Source organism: Oncorhynchus masou, chromosome 28 (assembly GCF_036934945.1).
Source record: "Oncorhynchus masou masou isolate Uvic2021 chromosome 28, UVic_Omas_1.1, whole genome shotgun sequence".
Taxonomy (NCBI): Eukaryota; Metazoa; Chordata; class Actinopteri; order Salmoniformes; family Salmonidae; genus Oncorhynchus; species Oncorhynchus masou.
Window position 1 is genome coordinate 49,653,392 of NC_088239.1, and position 11,675 is coordinate 49,665,066.

Genomic DNA, 11,675 nt, shown 5'->3' on the forward strand with positions numbered 1-11,675 from the left:
CTTGTGACAACAGTGTTGGCTTGTGACAACAGTGTTGACTTGTGACAACAGTGTTGGCTTGTGACAACAGTGTTGGCTTGTGACAAAAGTGTTGACTTGTGACAACAGTGTTGGCTTGTGACAACAGTGTTGGCTTGTGACAACAGTGTTGGCTTGTGACAACAGTGTTGACTTGTGACAACAGTGTTGGCTTGTGACAACAGTGTTGACTTGTGACAACAGTGTTGGCTTGTGACAACAGTGTTGGCTTGTGACAAAAGTGTTGACTTGTGACAACAGTGTTGGCTTGTGACAACAGTGTTGGCTTGTGACAACACTTGACGCTGACAATGGGAGTAACCCCGTAGGCCTAACACTATTAATTCCATTCGCTGACTTCCGACAAATATATGTGTATTCCGACATGGTAGGGTGATTTCATTATTGGAATTGCCAAGTAAAGGAATACTCGAGATCATTGCTTTTCTGCGAAAACTGGTGATGAGTAGCCTGAGGTGTCTAGAACATCTCCAACTGTGGCGCACGCACGACTGCGCTGTAGCTATAAAAGCCGTTCACGTGCACCGTGTACGCCTCCTCGTTCGCCCGACGCATAGACGGTTGTGAGGATGAGACACACAGGCAAAAGAGCTCAATATGCATATGAAAGTGTTTTAGTGAGGAAAAGTTTAATCGTTCTCTCTGTATCTATTTCTTAATTTAGTGTGCAGAGTATTTACGATTTGGTTATTTTTTTCTTCTGTTACTGCACGGGTGGAGGTCTTTGAAAAGGCACTTAAGATATGGTCTTTATTCTATAAATCATCAACGGCTTTTCTTACTATTTTAAGTCTAGTATAGGGCTTTCTTTGTCAACGGAATTATCTTGATAAGGTAGGCGCTTTCACTTAATTTCAGAAAATGTAAGGCGAATTAAATAGTAAAAAGTATGATAACTCTGTAAAATTATCGCAAAGAAAAGAAAATCCCATTCCATTTAAAAATTCTGATCCATTGAAATGTACCTGTTGTGAAAATGAGATTCGATCCTATGTGAGCATATCTCTGTGAACACTTCACTAATGTGTTGAGAAATAACACCAAATATTTATAGGCTATTGTATCACTTTATTTATTTTAAATATTTTATTGAAATGTGAGAAATAGTTACATTATTTTATTGTTTATACATTATTTCATTGTTTATTGTTTGAATGAAATGCTTTTGGTTTTGAAAGAAAGCTTAAGTTTGACATCTAAAAAACATTTTATGATTGGTTGTGTATGTTTATACAGTTTTATTCACTTGATAAGCATATCATAAGCATAATGTTATATTTAAATAGATCATTGTTAAAGTGTAATGAATGAAGGCCGTGCAATCAGAGACATCAGAGCTAACTGACTTGTTGAATCATTATGTAAAACATCCCTGTTGACATATCATAAGGCCAATGACTTTCACCAACACATCTCTCATCCCCTTTGAAAACAGAATGCATTCAGTAAAGTAGAATGGGTGTTGTGCCATCCAAGATGAATGGTTGTCATAGAGAAGTTCTCATATTCCTTAATCGACATTCACCGTCTCGCTATAATTACAACAACATTGCCGTCACCTAATTGCATAATTCATTGAGGCTTGTTATGCATAGCATTGTCGCTTGATGGAGACAGCTTACAAACAGACCAACTTGTGGCCGATTACTAGAAAATACTGTAGCGACCTTAACCCAACACCTTGTGACATCGTCGTGAGGTCCGGCCCGCTTTGGGATAACAGTTATGGTGTTGGCTTGAAAGTCACATAACCTGGGTTTGAGTCCCGGTCGGGGCTACATTGGTGTCAGAAGTGGGAGACTGTGAGACCATCGGAGAACTGTGTACACGTGAGAGACTTGGTATAGAAAAGTGTGGGGACACGCTCTCCTGAAGGAAGGAGGTAATGTAGCGACCTTAACCCAACATTTAGTGACCTCGTAACGAGGTTTGGACTTCCTGCCATAACAGTTAAGGTGTTGGTTTGACAGTCACTGAACTGAGGTTTGAGTCCCGGTTGGAGCTACCCCCTGTATTTGCTACAATACTGTACACCACATGAGGTTGGTGGCACCTTAATTGGGGAGGACAGGCGTGTGTTAATGGCTGGAGAGTATTCAGTAGAACGGTATTAAACACATAATTTCCAGGGTTTTCATGTGTTTGATGCCATTCCATTCTCTCAGTTCTAGCCATTATTATGAGCCGTCCTCCCCTCGGCAGCCTCCGCTGCTGTATACTGTACATTACCCTGAGGTCCTACAGTGGATTGTCCTAAACAACTATACACTGCAGTGCATTCTGACTGGATCAAATGGACAACCATATCGATCTACTAGTCATTAAATTAATTGAATTTACCAAAGTGACAAAAGACTGATAATGTGATTACACTTTTTTTTTAATGACACCAAATACTTCCATGTGATAAATATATACTGTATATATATATATTTTTTTTAGCCTATGCCTGATACTTTCCTCCTGGTCTAAGAAGATGGAGGACACATGGGAACTTCAACTGACCACTACTCTTTACATGACCTCTGACCTCTTACTATCCACAAACCTCACCAACGTCACCAACTGCACCAACACCAACTCCAGCTGCACCGTCTCTAGCGTCAAGCTCTCGCCTTATTACCAACACTCCCTGACAATAGCAGCCAGCTACACCCTGGCCTACCTGTTCATCTTCCTGCTGTGCATGGTGGGTAATGGCCTGGTGTGCCTCATTGTTGTGAGGAACCGTCACATGCGGACGGTCACCAACCTCTTCATCTTCAATCTGGCTATCAGTGACCTGCTGGTGGGCATCTTCTGCATCCCCACCACGCTGGTGGACAACCTCATCACAGGTAACACCCTACTGCTATAGAAGAGTGGCCAATCTCCTGTTTCTGTAGTATGAGGCTGCTTGTGTCAGGATTTGGCCAGGGTTGTTCCGGGTTTTGGTCACTAGATGCCCCCATTGTGCTTTTTGACCTTATGTTTTTTCCCTTGTTCCCCATTATTATTTGCACCTGTACCTCGTTTTCCCTGATTGTATTTAAACCCTTAGTTTCCCTCAGTTCTGTGCTCTGTGTTTGTATGTTAGCACCCAGCCCTAGTGTTCTGTGTTTTCCTGTCGATTCCGGTGGATGCTCTTGTGGAATTTTGTTTTTGAGTGTCTCTTGAGGCTTTTTTGTGCTATTCCTACCACCTTTTGGATTTGCCATTTTTGTATTTAAGGACTTCTCCTTTTTACTTTATTAAATACACCGTCTTAAGTACTGCTGTGTCTGCCTCATCTTCTGGGTTCTGCTGACTATTCGTGGCTCAGTTGGTTAAGTGACTGTTTCTCACTCCGGAGACCCAGGTTCGTAACCGGGTCCTGACAGCTTGATGTACAAGTACACCCATTGGACAGGAAGCTAGTCTATCGCAGGGGCCTTACCCGTAATCCATCTCATTAAAGCTGAGTGTAAAGCAGAGAGGCATTGGGTCCTCCCATTTTTAGAGTCTTTGGTATGACTCAACTTGGTTTCGAACCACCCTACCTTCAAATCTCAGAGTGGGGACACAAGGCCACTGAGTTAGTTTTACCCTACTGCTATAATGATTCCATAAATTAATAAATGCATGATGCTTTGAATTGATTACGGTTGGCCTTGATTAAAATAATGATGCAACCTTTAGCGAGAGACAGTTATTGTTTATAACAGATTGGCCAGTTGCCTTTAACTATTGGTAATGACAATTATTAGGAAAAACAACTCGTGCCTTGAAAGAAGCATAATTATAGCTATCACTAGTGTTCATTCACATGTAATGTATGATTCAGTTTCAGCACGGGTCTACATGTCTATGTGGTTGCACATACACCAGCCCAGCCAGCTTTGCAATGGTTAAGATCAGTTCATTCCCACAGTACTGAATCTTCACATATCTCACAAACCACGAGCTGGATCGCCATCCAGTTATTTTTGCTTTTTTAAAAACTATTATTTATAGCTATCTGTTTACACATGGACTTGCGGAAATTGCTGATTAATGTTTGGATATTTGCTGGAGTCTCAGAACTGAGAGAATAGTAGTGGGCCTGAACATGATGATCACAGCTGTCTTTCATTTGACAGCCTGATGAATTACTTAACATTTTTTAGACAGTTCTTCACAATCTCTTCATGTTTTACAACATCAATACAGACATTAGTTGAGTCTTGGCAGGAAAAGAGCTTTTAGAAAACCCCACATTTACAAAAGTGTGAAACATGCATTGCCACAAAATCCCTCAGTCAGGAAGGCTTAACTTAAAATAATGACCTTTTCAAGACTAAATTATTTCGCTGGGCAGGTACAAAGACTTCCTCCACTTTATCCATTCTTGTCTAACAGTTTATTTCTGAACCTTTCATACAGGTTTGAAAAGTACAAAATCATGAATATAGTGCTCCTGAAGTTGTTATCCCCTTCATTATTCTGACTAAATCCCGTATACCAAACTCACATGTACCAAACATGTCAAAACACCTGTTCAAAGTGTGGCTATTGATATGTCTGGCAGCTCACTAATAAAGTATTATTGTTGCTATTGATGTTTTGCAGGTTGGCCCTTTAGCAATGCAGTGTGTAAGCTAAGTGGTCTGGTACAGGGGATATCAGTGGGTGCATCAGTATTCACCTTGGTTGCCATCGCTGTGGACAGGTAAGTCCCCTCCCCAAAAGGTATCTACACATGGGAACTGGAAGGGGATAGTGAGGCTCTCATCTTTGCATGTTAAATACTTAATGTTGTACAATAAACAGTTGAATCTATGTGGCAGATAAATCGCTCAAATGAATCATTTAATCACTTCTCATCTGTCTCTCCTTTCTCCTGTTAGATTCCGCTGTATTGTTTACCCCTTTAAGCCCAAGCTAACCCTCCTTGTTGCTAAGGCAACTATAGGGCTGGTGTGGGCTCTTGCGTTGGTTATCATGCTTCCGTCGGCTGTGATGCTGATGGTGGAGCAAGAGGAGGGTCACTACATGGTATCCAGTGACAACCAGACCTACCCTCTCTACTACTGCTATGAGACCTGGCCTGACCCGGAGATGAGGAAGGTTTACACCATGGTCCTGTTCACACACATCTATCTGATGCCCCTGGCTCTCATCATGATAATGTATGGCTGCATTGGGGCCAAGCTCTACTCTACAGCTGTTCTGTCCAGTAGGGGGCACCCGGACGTCAAGTCCCCCATCTCCCAGAGGAAAGTCAAGGTGGTGAAGATGCTAATTGTGGTGGCCCTCCTCTTCATGCTGTCCTGGCTGCCTCTCTGGACCCTGATGCTCCTCACAGACTACGCCAGACCTGAAGGGGACCAGCTGGACCTTCTGACAGGCTACATCTTCCCTTTCTCCCACTGGCTGGCCTTCTCCAACTCCAGCATCAACCCCATCATCTATGGCTACTTCAATGAGAACTTCAAGAAGGGCTTCCAGGCTGCCTGTCACCCTAGATCATGTTGCAGCGTGGTCCCTCAGGAGCAGGTGGTGAGCAAGGCTCAGCGGAGGCACAATGCCAGAGCCCCCCGGAACACAGCCCTCAGTGCCAACCTTCTCACCACCCTGGGGGTGAGGAACCGCATCTACACCGACAGCGACCTGATGGGCTGCGTGTGTCTGGAGATGGAGCAGAGGAAGGAGGAAGGCTCTGTAGAGGCTCCTGGGCAGAGGGAAGTAACAGTAACGGTAGAGTGTCAATAAAAAGGGGTGTTCATGCAGAGGATGTGGATAGACTCTTTCCAATGGGGGTCACTATGTGTCAGGTGTGGAAGCTTTGAAAGGCAGTTGGGTGGACAACAACAGTGGGGTGTGTATGCATGGTGAGGTTGGAAAATGGACAGGTTGGAGATAAGAGCGCAATAGTGCTGAGCGATTAACCGAAATATAAGTTATTTTTAGTTTTCATTCTGTGAGAACGATCTGCAGTTTCCTGGAGATAACTCAGACCAAGCCAGAACTGCAGGGCTGGCTGTAGCCTTTTGGGGGCCCTAAATGAGATTAGGGGCCCTAAATGACAAGCGGCCACCAAGCGTGATTTTTGTTGTTGTTGTGGTCCTCTAGACATCGGAGATTTCCAATTTTACACATTTTGCCATGTGGTAGAGAGGAAATGTGGCAATTTTACAACAAATGTTATGCAATTCTACTAATTGTACCATGGGGCAGAGAAAAAACAAACATTTTATAACACATATACAAAAATATGTGGACACCCTTCAAATTAGTTATAGTGAAGTGGAAACGTCTAGGAGCAACAATGGCTCAGCCACGAAGTGGTAGGCCACACAAGCTCACTGCATCGCAGTGCTTGAGGTGTCTTTACAGACCTGGGTTTGATCCCAGGTTGTGTCACAACCGGCCGTGTCAAAACCGATAGGGCGGCCCACAATTGGCCCAGGGGAGGGTTTGGCCGGGGGGGCTTTACTTGGCTCATCGCGCTTGAGCGACACCTTGTGGCAGGTCGGGAGCTTGGTCATCAGTTGAACCGTGTTTCATCTGACACATTGTTGCAGCTGGTTAAGTGGGCGGGTGTTAAGAAGTGTGGTTTGGCGGGTCATGTTTCAGAGGACGCATTACTAGACCTTTGCCTCTCCTGAGCCCATTGGGAAGTTGCAGCGATGAGACAAGATTGAAATTGGGGAGAAAAAATGCCTCTGGAAGCAGCGTCAGCTCAAGAACTGTTCGTCGGGAGCTTCATGAAATGTGTTTCTATGGCCGAGCAGCCGCACACAAGCCTAAGATCACCATGCGCTATGCCAAATGTCGGCTGGTGTGGTGTAAAGCTCGCGGCCATTGGATTCTGGAGCAGTGGAAACACGTTCTCTGGAGTGATGCTTCAACATCTGGCAGTCTGGCGGACGAATCTGGGTTTGGCGGATGCCAAGAGAACACTAACTACCCGAATGCATAGTGCCAACTGTAACGTTTGGTGGAGGAGGAATAATGGTCTGGGGCTATTTTTCATGGTTTGGGCTAGGCCGCTTAATTCCAGTGAAGGGAAATCTTAATTCTACAACATACAATGACATTCTAGACGATTCTTGCTTCCAGCTTTGTGGCAACAGTTTGGGGAAGGCCCTTTGCTGTTTCAAAATGACAATACAGTGGGCCACAAAAGTATTTAGTCAGCCACCAATTGTGCAAGTTCTCCCACTTAAAAAGATGAGAGAGGCCTGAAATTTTCATCATAGGTACACTTCAACTATGACAGACAAATTGAGAATTTTTTTCTCCAGAAAATCACATTGTAGGATTTTAATTAATTAATTTGCAAACTATGGTGGAAAATAAGTTTATCTCAATACTTTGTTATATACCCTTTGTTGGCAATGACAGAGGTCAAACGTTTTCTCTAAGTCTTCAGACACTGTTGCTGGTATTTTGGCCCATTCCTCCATGCAGATCTCCTCTAGAGCAGTGATGCTTTGGGGCTGTTGCTGGGCAACACAGACTTTCAACTCTCTTCAAAGATTTTCTATGGGGTTGAGATCTGGAGACTGGCTAGGCCACTCCAGGACATTGAAATGCTTCTTACGAAGCCACTCCTTCGTTGCCCGGGCGGTGTGTTTGGGATCATTGTCATGTTGAAAGACCCAGCCACATTTCATCTTCAATGCCCTTGCTGATGGAAGGAGGTTTTCACTCAAAATCTCACGATACATGGCCCCATTCATTCTTTCCTTCACACGGATCAGTCGTCCTGGTCCCTTTGCAGAAAAACAGCCGCAAAGCATGATGTTTCCACCCCATGCTTCACAGTAGGTATGGTGTTCTTTGGATGCAACTCAGCATTCTTTGTCCTCCAAACATGACGAGTTGAGTTTTTACCAAAAAGTTATATTTTGGTTTCATCTGACCATATGACATTCTCCCAATCTTTTGTCTGGATCATCCAAATGCTCTCAAGCAAACTTCAGACGGGCCTGGACATGTACTGGCTTAAGCAGGGGGACACGTCTGGCACTGCAGGATTTGAGTCTCTGGCAGCGTAGTGTGTTACTGATGGTAGGCTTTGTTACTTTGGTCCCAGCTCTCTGCAGGTCATTCACTAGGTCCCCCCGTGTGGTTCTGGGATTTTTGCTCACTGTTCTTGTGATTATTTTGACCCCACGGGGTGAGATCTTGCGTGGAGCCCCAGATCGAGGGAGATTATCAGTGGTCTTGTATGTCTTCCATTTCCTAATAATTGCTCCCACAGTTGATTTCTTCAACCAAGCTGCTTACCTATTGCAGATTATTACTGATAACAAGTTCAAACAGGTGCCATTAATACAGGTAATGAGTGGAGGACAGGGGAGCCTCTTAAAGAAGAAGTTACAGGTCTGTGAGAGCCAGAAATCTTGCTTGTTTGTAGGTGACCAAATACTTATTTTCCACCGTAATTTGCAAATAAATTCATTAAAAATCCTACAATGTGATTTTCTGGATTTTTTCCCTCATTTTGTCTGTCATAGTTGAAGTGTACCTATGATGAAAATTACAGGCCTGTCTCATCTTTTTAAGTGGGAGAACTTGCAGAATTGGTGGGTGACTAAATACTTTTTTGCCCTACTGTACATCTGTGCACAAAGCAAGATCCGTACAGAAATGGTTTGTCGAGTGTGGAAGAAATTGACTGGCCTGCACAGAGCCGTGACCTCAACCCTATTGAACACCTTTGGGATGAATTGGGACGCCGACTGCGAGCCAGGCCTAATGGCCCAACATCAGTGCCCGACCTCACTAATGCTCTTGTGGCTGAATGGAAGCAAGTCCCTCTAGCAATGTTCTAACATCTAGTGGAAAGCCGTCCCATCAGATTGGAGGCTGTTATAGCAGCAAAAGGGGGACCAACTCCATATCAATGCCCATGATTTTGGAATGAGATGTTCGACAAACAAGTGTCCACATACTTTTGGTCATGAAGTGTATGTTAAAACAGCTATTTTCTATGATCTGTGGTTAAAAAAACAAGGTACAAAAAAAGATGCTTCTCTGTGACATCACATGGTAGGGTCAAAATCTGCAACGAGTTTCTAACCTAAGGGAGGGTATTTTTTTTGCTCCCCACGTCACTGTGAATCTCATATTGTTTGAAAATCAAGTATTTAAAAAGGTTTTATCTTTTGATGATGTCATCGGGTAGAACTTTTTAACTTTCTATTTACAGTGCCTTCAGAAAGTACTCACACCCCAAGACTTTTTCCACATTTTGTTGTGCTACAGTCGGAATGAAAAATAGATTCAATTGAGATTGTTTTGTCACTGGCCTACACACAATACCCCATAATGTCAAAGTGGAATTATGTATTTACAAATGTTTACAAATTAATTCAAAATGAAAAGCGGAAATGTCTCGTGTCAATAAGTATTGAAGCTCTTTGCTATGGCAAGCCTAAATAACTTCCAGAGTAAAACTTTTTTTTATAAGTCACAAAATAAGTTGCATGGACCTCATGTTTAACCTAATTTTGGAATGACTACCTCATCTCTGTACCCCAGATATACAATTATCTGTACGGTCCGTCAGTCGAGCGGTGAATTTCAAGTACAGGTTCAACCACAAAGACCAGGGATTTTTTCCCAGTGCCTCGCAATGAAGGGCACCTATTGGTAGATGGGTAAAAATATATATAAATTACCTTTATGTCCTGTATACAAAGCGTTATGCTTGGGGCAAATCCAACACAACACATCACTGAGTACCCCTCTTCACATTTTAAAGCATGGTGGTGGCTACATCATGTATGGGTATGCTTGTCATTGTCAAGGACAAGGGAGTTCTTTAGATAAAAATAAACGGAGGAGAGCTAAGCACAGGTCAAATCCTAGAGGAAAACCTGGTTCAGTCTGCTTTCCAACAAACACAGGGAGACAAATTCACCTTTCAGCAGAACAATAACCTAAAACACAAGGGCACATATACACTGGAGTTGCTTACCAAGATGAGATTGAATGTTCTGAGTGGCCTAGTTACAGTTTGAGCTTGAATCGGCAAGACATGAAAATGGCTGTCTAGCAATGATCAGCAACAAACTTGACAGAGCTTGAAGAATATAAAAAGGTGTGCAAAACTCTTAAAGACACCCATAAAGCCTCCCAGCTGTAATCCCTGTCAAAGATGATTCTAACATGTATTGACTCAGGGTTGTGAATAATTATGTAAATTAGATATTTTTGTTTTCTGAAAATATGTTCTCACTTTGTCATTATGGGGTATTGTGTGTAGATGGGTGAGAAAAAACATATTTAATCCATTTTGAATTCAGGCTGTAACCCAACAAAATGTGGAATAAGTCAAGGGGTATGAATACATTCTGAAGGCATTGTATTTCTACAAAACTAAGAAATAAGCTGTTTTCACATATGTTGACACTGGTATTCGTGCTGGAGATAATGCAAATAAGGTTGAAAAGTGGTGGAGTTGCCCTTAAAAGCAAATTTCCTGCAATAAACATTTTTGGTGCATGGGGCAGAGACATTACAACAACAAAAATATATCTAACAAATTTCATGCGATTCTACACATTTTGCCATGACTTTCAGTATGCCATCATAATGATATCTGAGTGAGAGTGACTAACAAAATCAATGGGGCCCCCCTGGAGATCAGTTCAGATAACTGGCTAGACTAATTTATCAATCCAAAAATTCTTAGCTGACATTGCTAATTGAGTGACTGTCAGTGACTGACCCAACAAGATAAAAACTGCTGATACACAACCAAATGTCTAACTTGCACCCTGTGTATTCTACTATTCTAACTCGCAACAGTAAATTGAGACCCCGACTGAGTTCATAAAAAAATAAAAAATAAAATTTTTAGGTCGGGGGCCAAAGCGACTGCTAATAACGCTTATGTCTGGAGTCGCTTATGCCTGGAGCCTTGCCGAACTGTGCTATGTAGTAGTGAGTTGTAGTGTCCAACAGGCCAATATTCTACATAGCTTAGCACAGAAAACATAATAATAAACTACAATGATCACAATCCATTGTGCACCAGCCTACTTGTCCAGTCTGTGTGGAGCAGACACGAGACGGAGAGAAGAGAGAACATGTGATGGAGAGAGATAGAGGGATAAAAAGCAGTTGCTCTGCAAGGAATCTACCTGAAAATACATGATCTAAGTGATTGATAGTTGGTATTAAGAAGTTATAAAGTATGCCTTATTTACTTTGAAGAACTACTAAAATAGTGATTTTGTCAGACAGCATAGCCAGCAGCTCTATAGAGATGAGATGATGACTTGGAATTAATCAAATAATGAAATAAAACAAATGTAATATACACAACAACTGAAATATATTATTACAGTAAAGTAATGTGAATAATTGATGGTTAATAAATGATAAGCAGTAATGAGCAGTCACTACCATTATCAAACTTTATTAATTGTTTTATTCTTTGTTTTATTACAGAACTCAACCCACATAATACATAGTGCATTTAATGTCCCCCCAAAAAAATGAAATCGAAAACTGTGACTATTTTTCAGAACAAACAGAAACTGAACTGACCTCAAAAAGCACTAATCACTCAGCACTAGAAGGTACTGACATGACATTTGACTGTGAAAGAGCTTTTTACACCTGACTGTAGCTACCAGATGTGCAGTACATACGCCCCAAACATTTCAGTCAGTGCTCTT

The 11,675-nt window shown here is 42.2% G+C and overlaps 1 pseudogene; it reads left to right on the forward strand.

Moving 5' to 3' along the window:
* Positions 1-2,515: 2,515 nt before the first annotated feature.
* Positions 2,516-5,825, forward strand: LOC135518612 (neuropeptide FF receptor 1-like; annotated as a pseudogene).
* Positions 5,826-11,675: the final 5,850 nt, after the last annotated feature.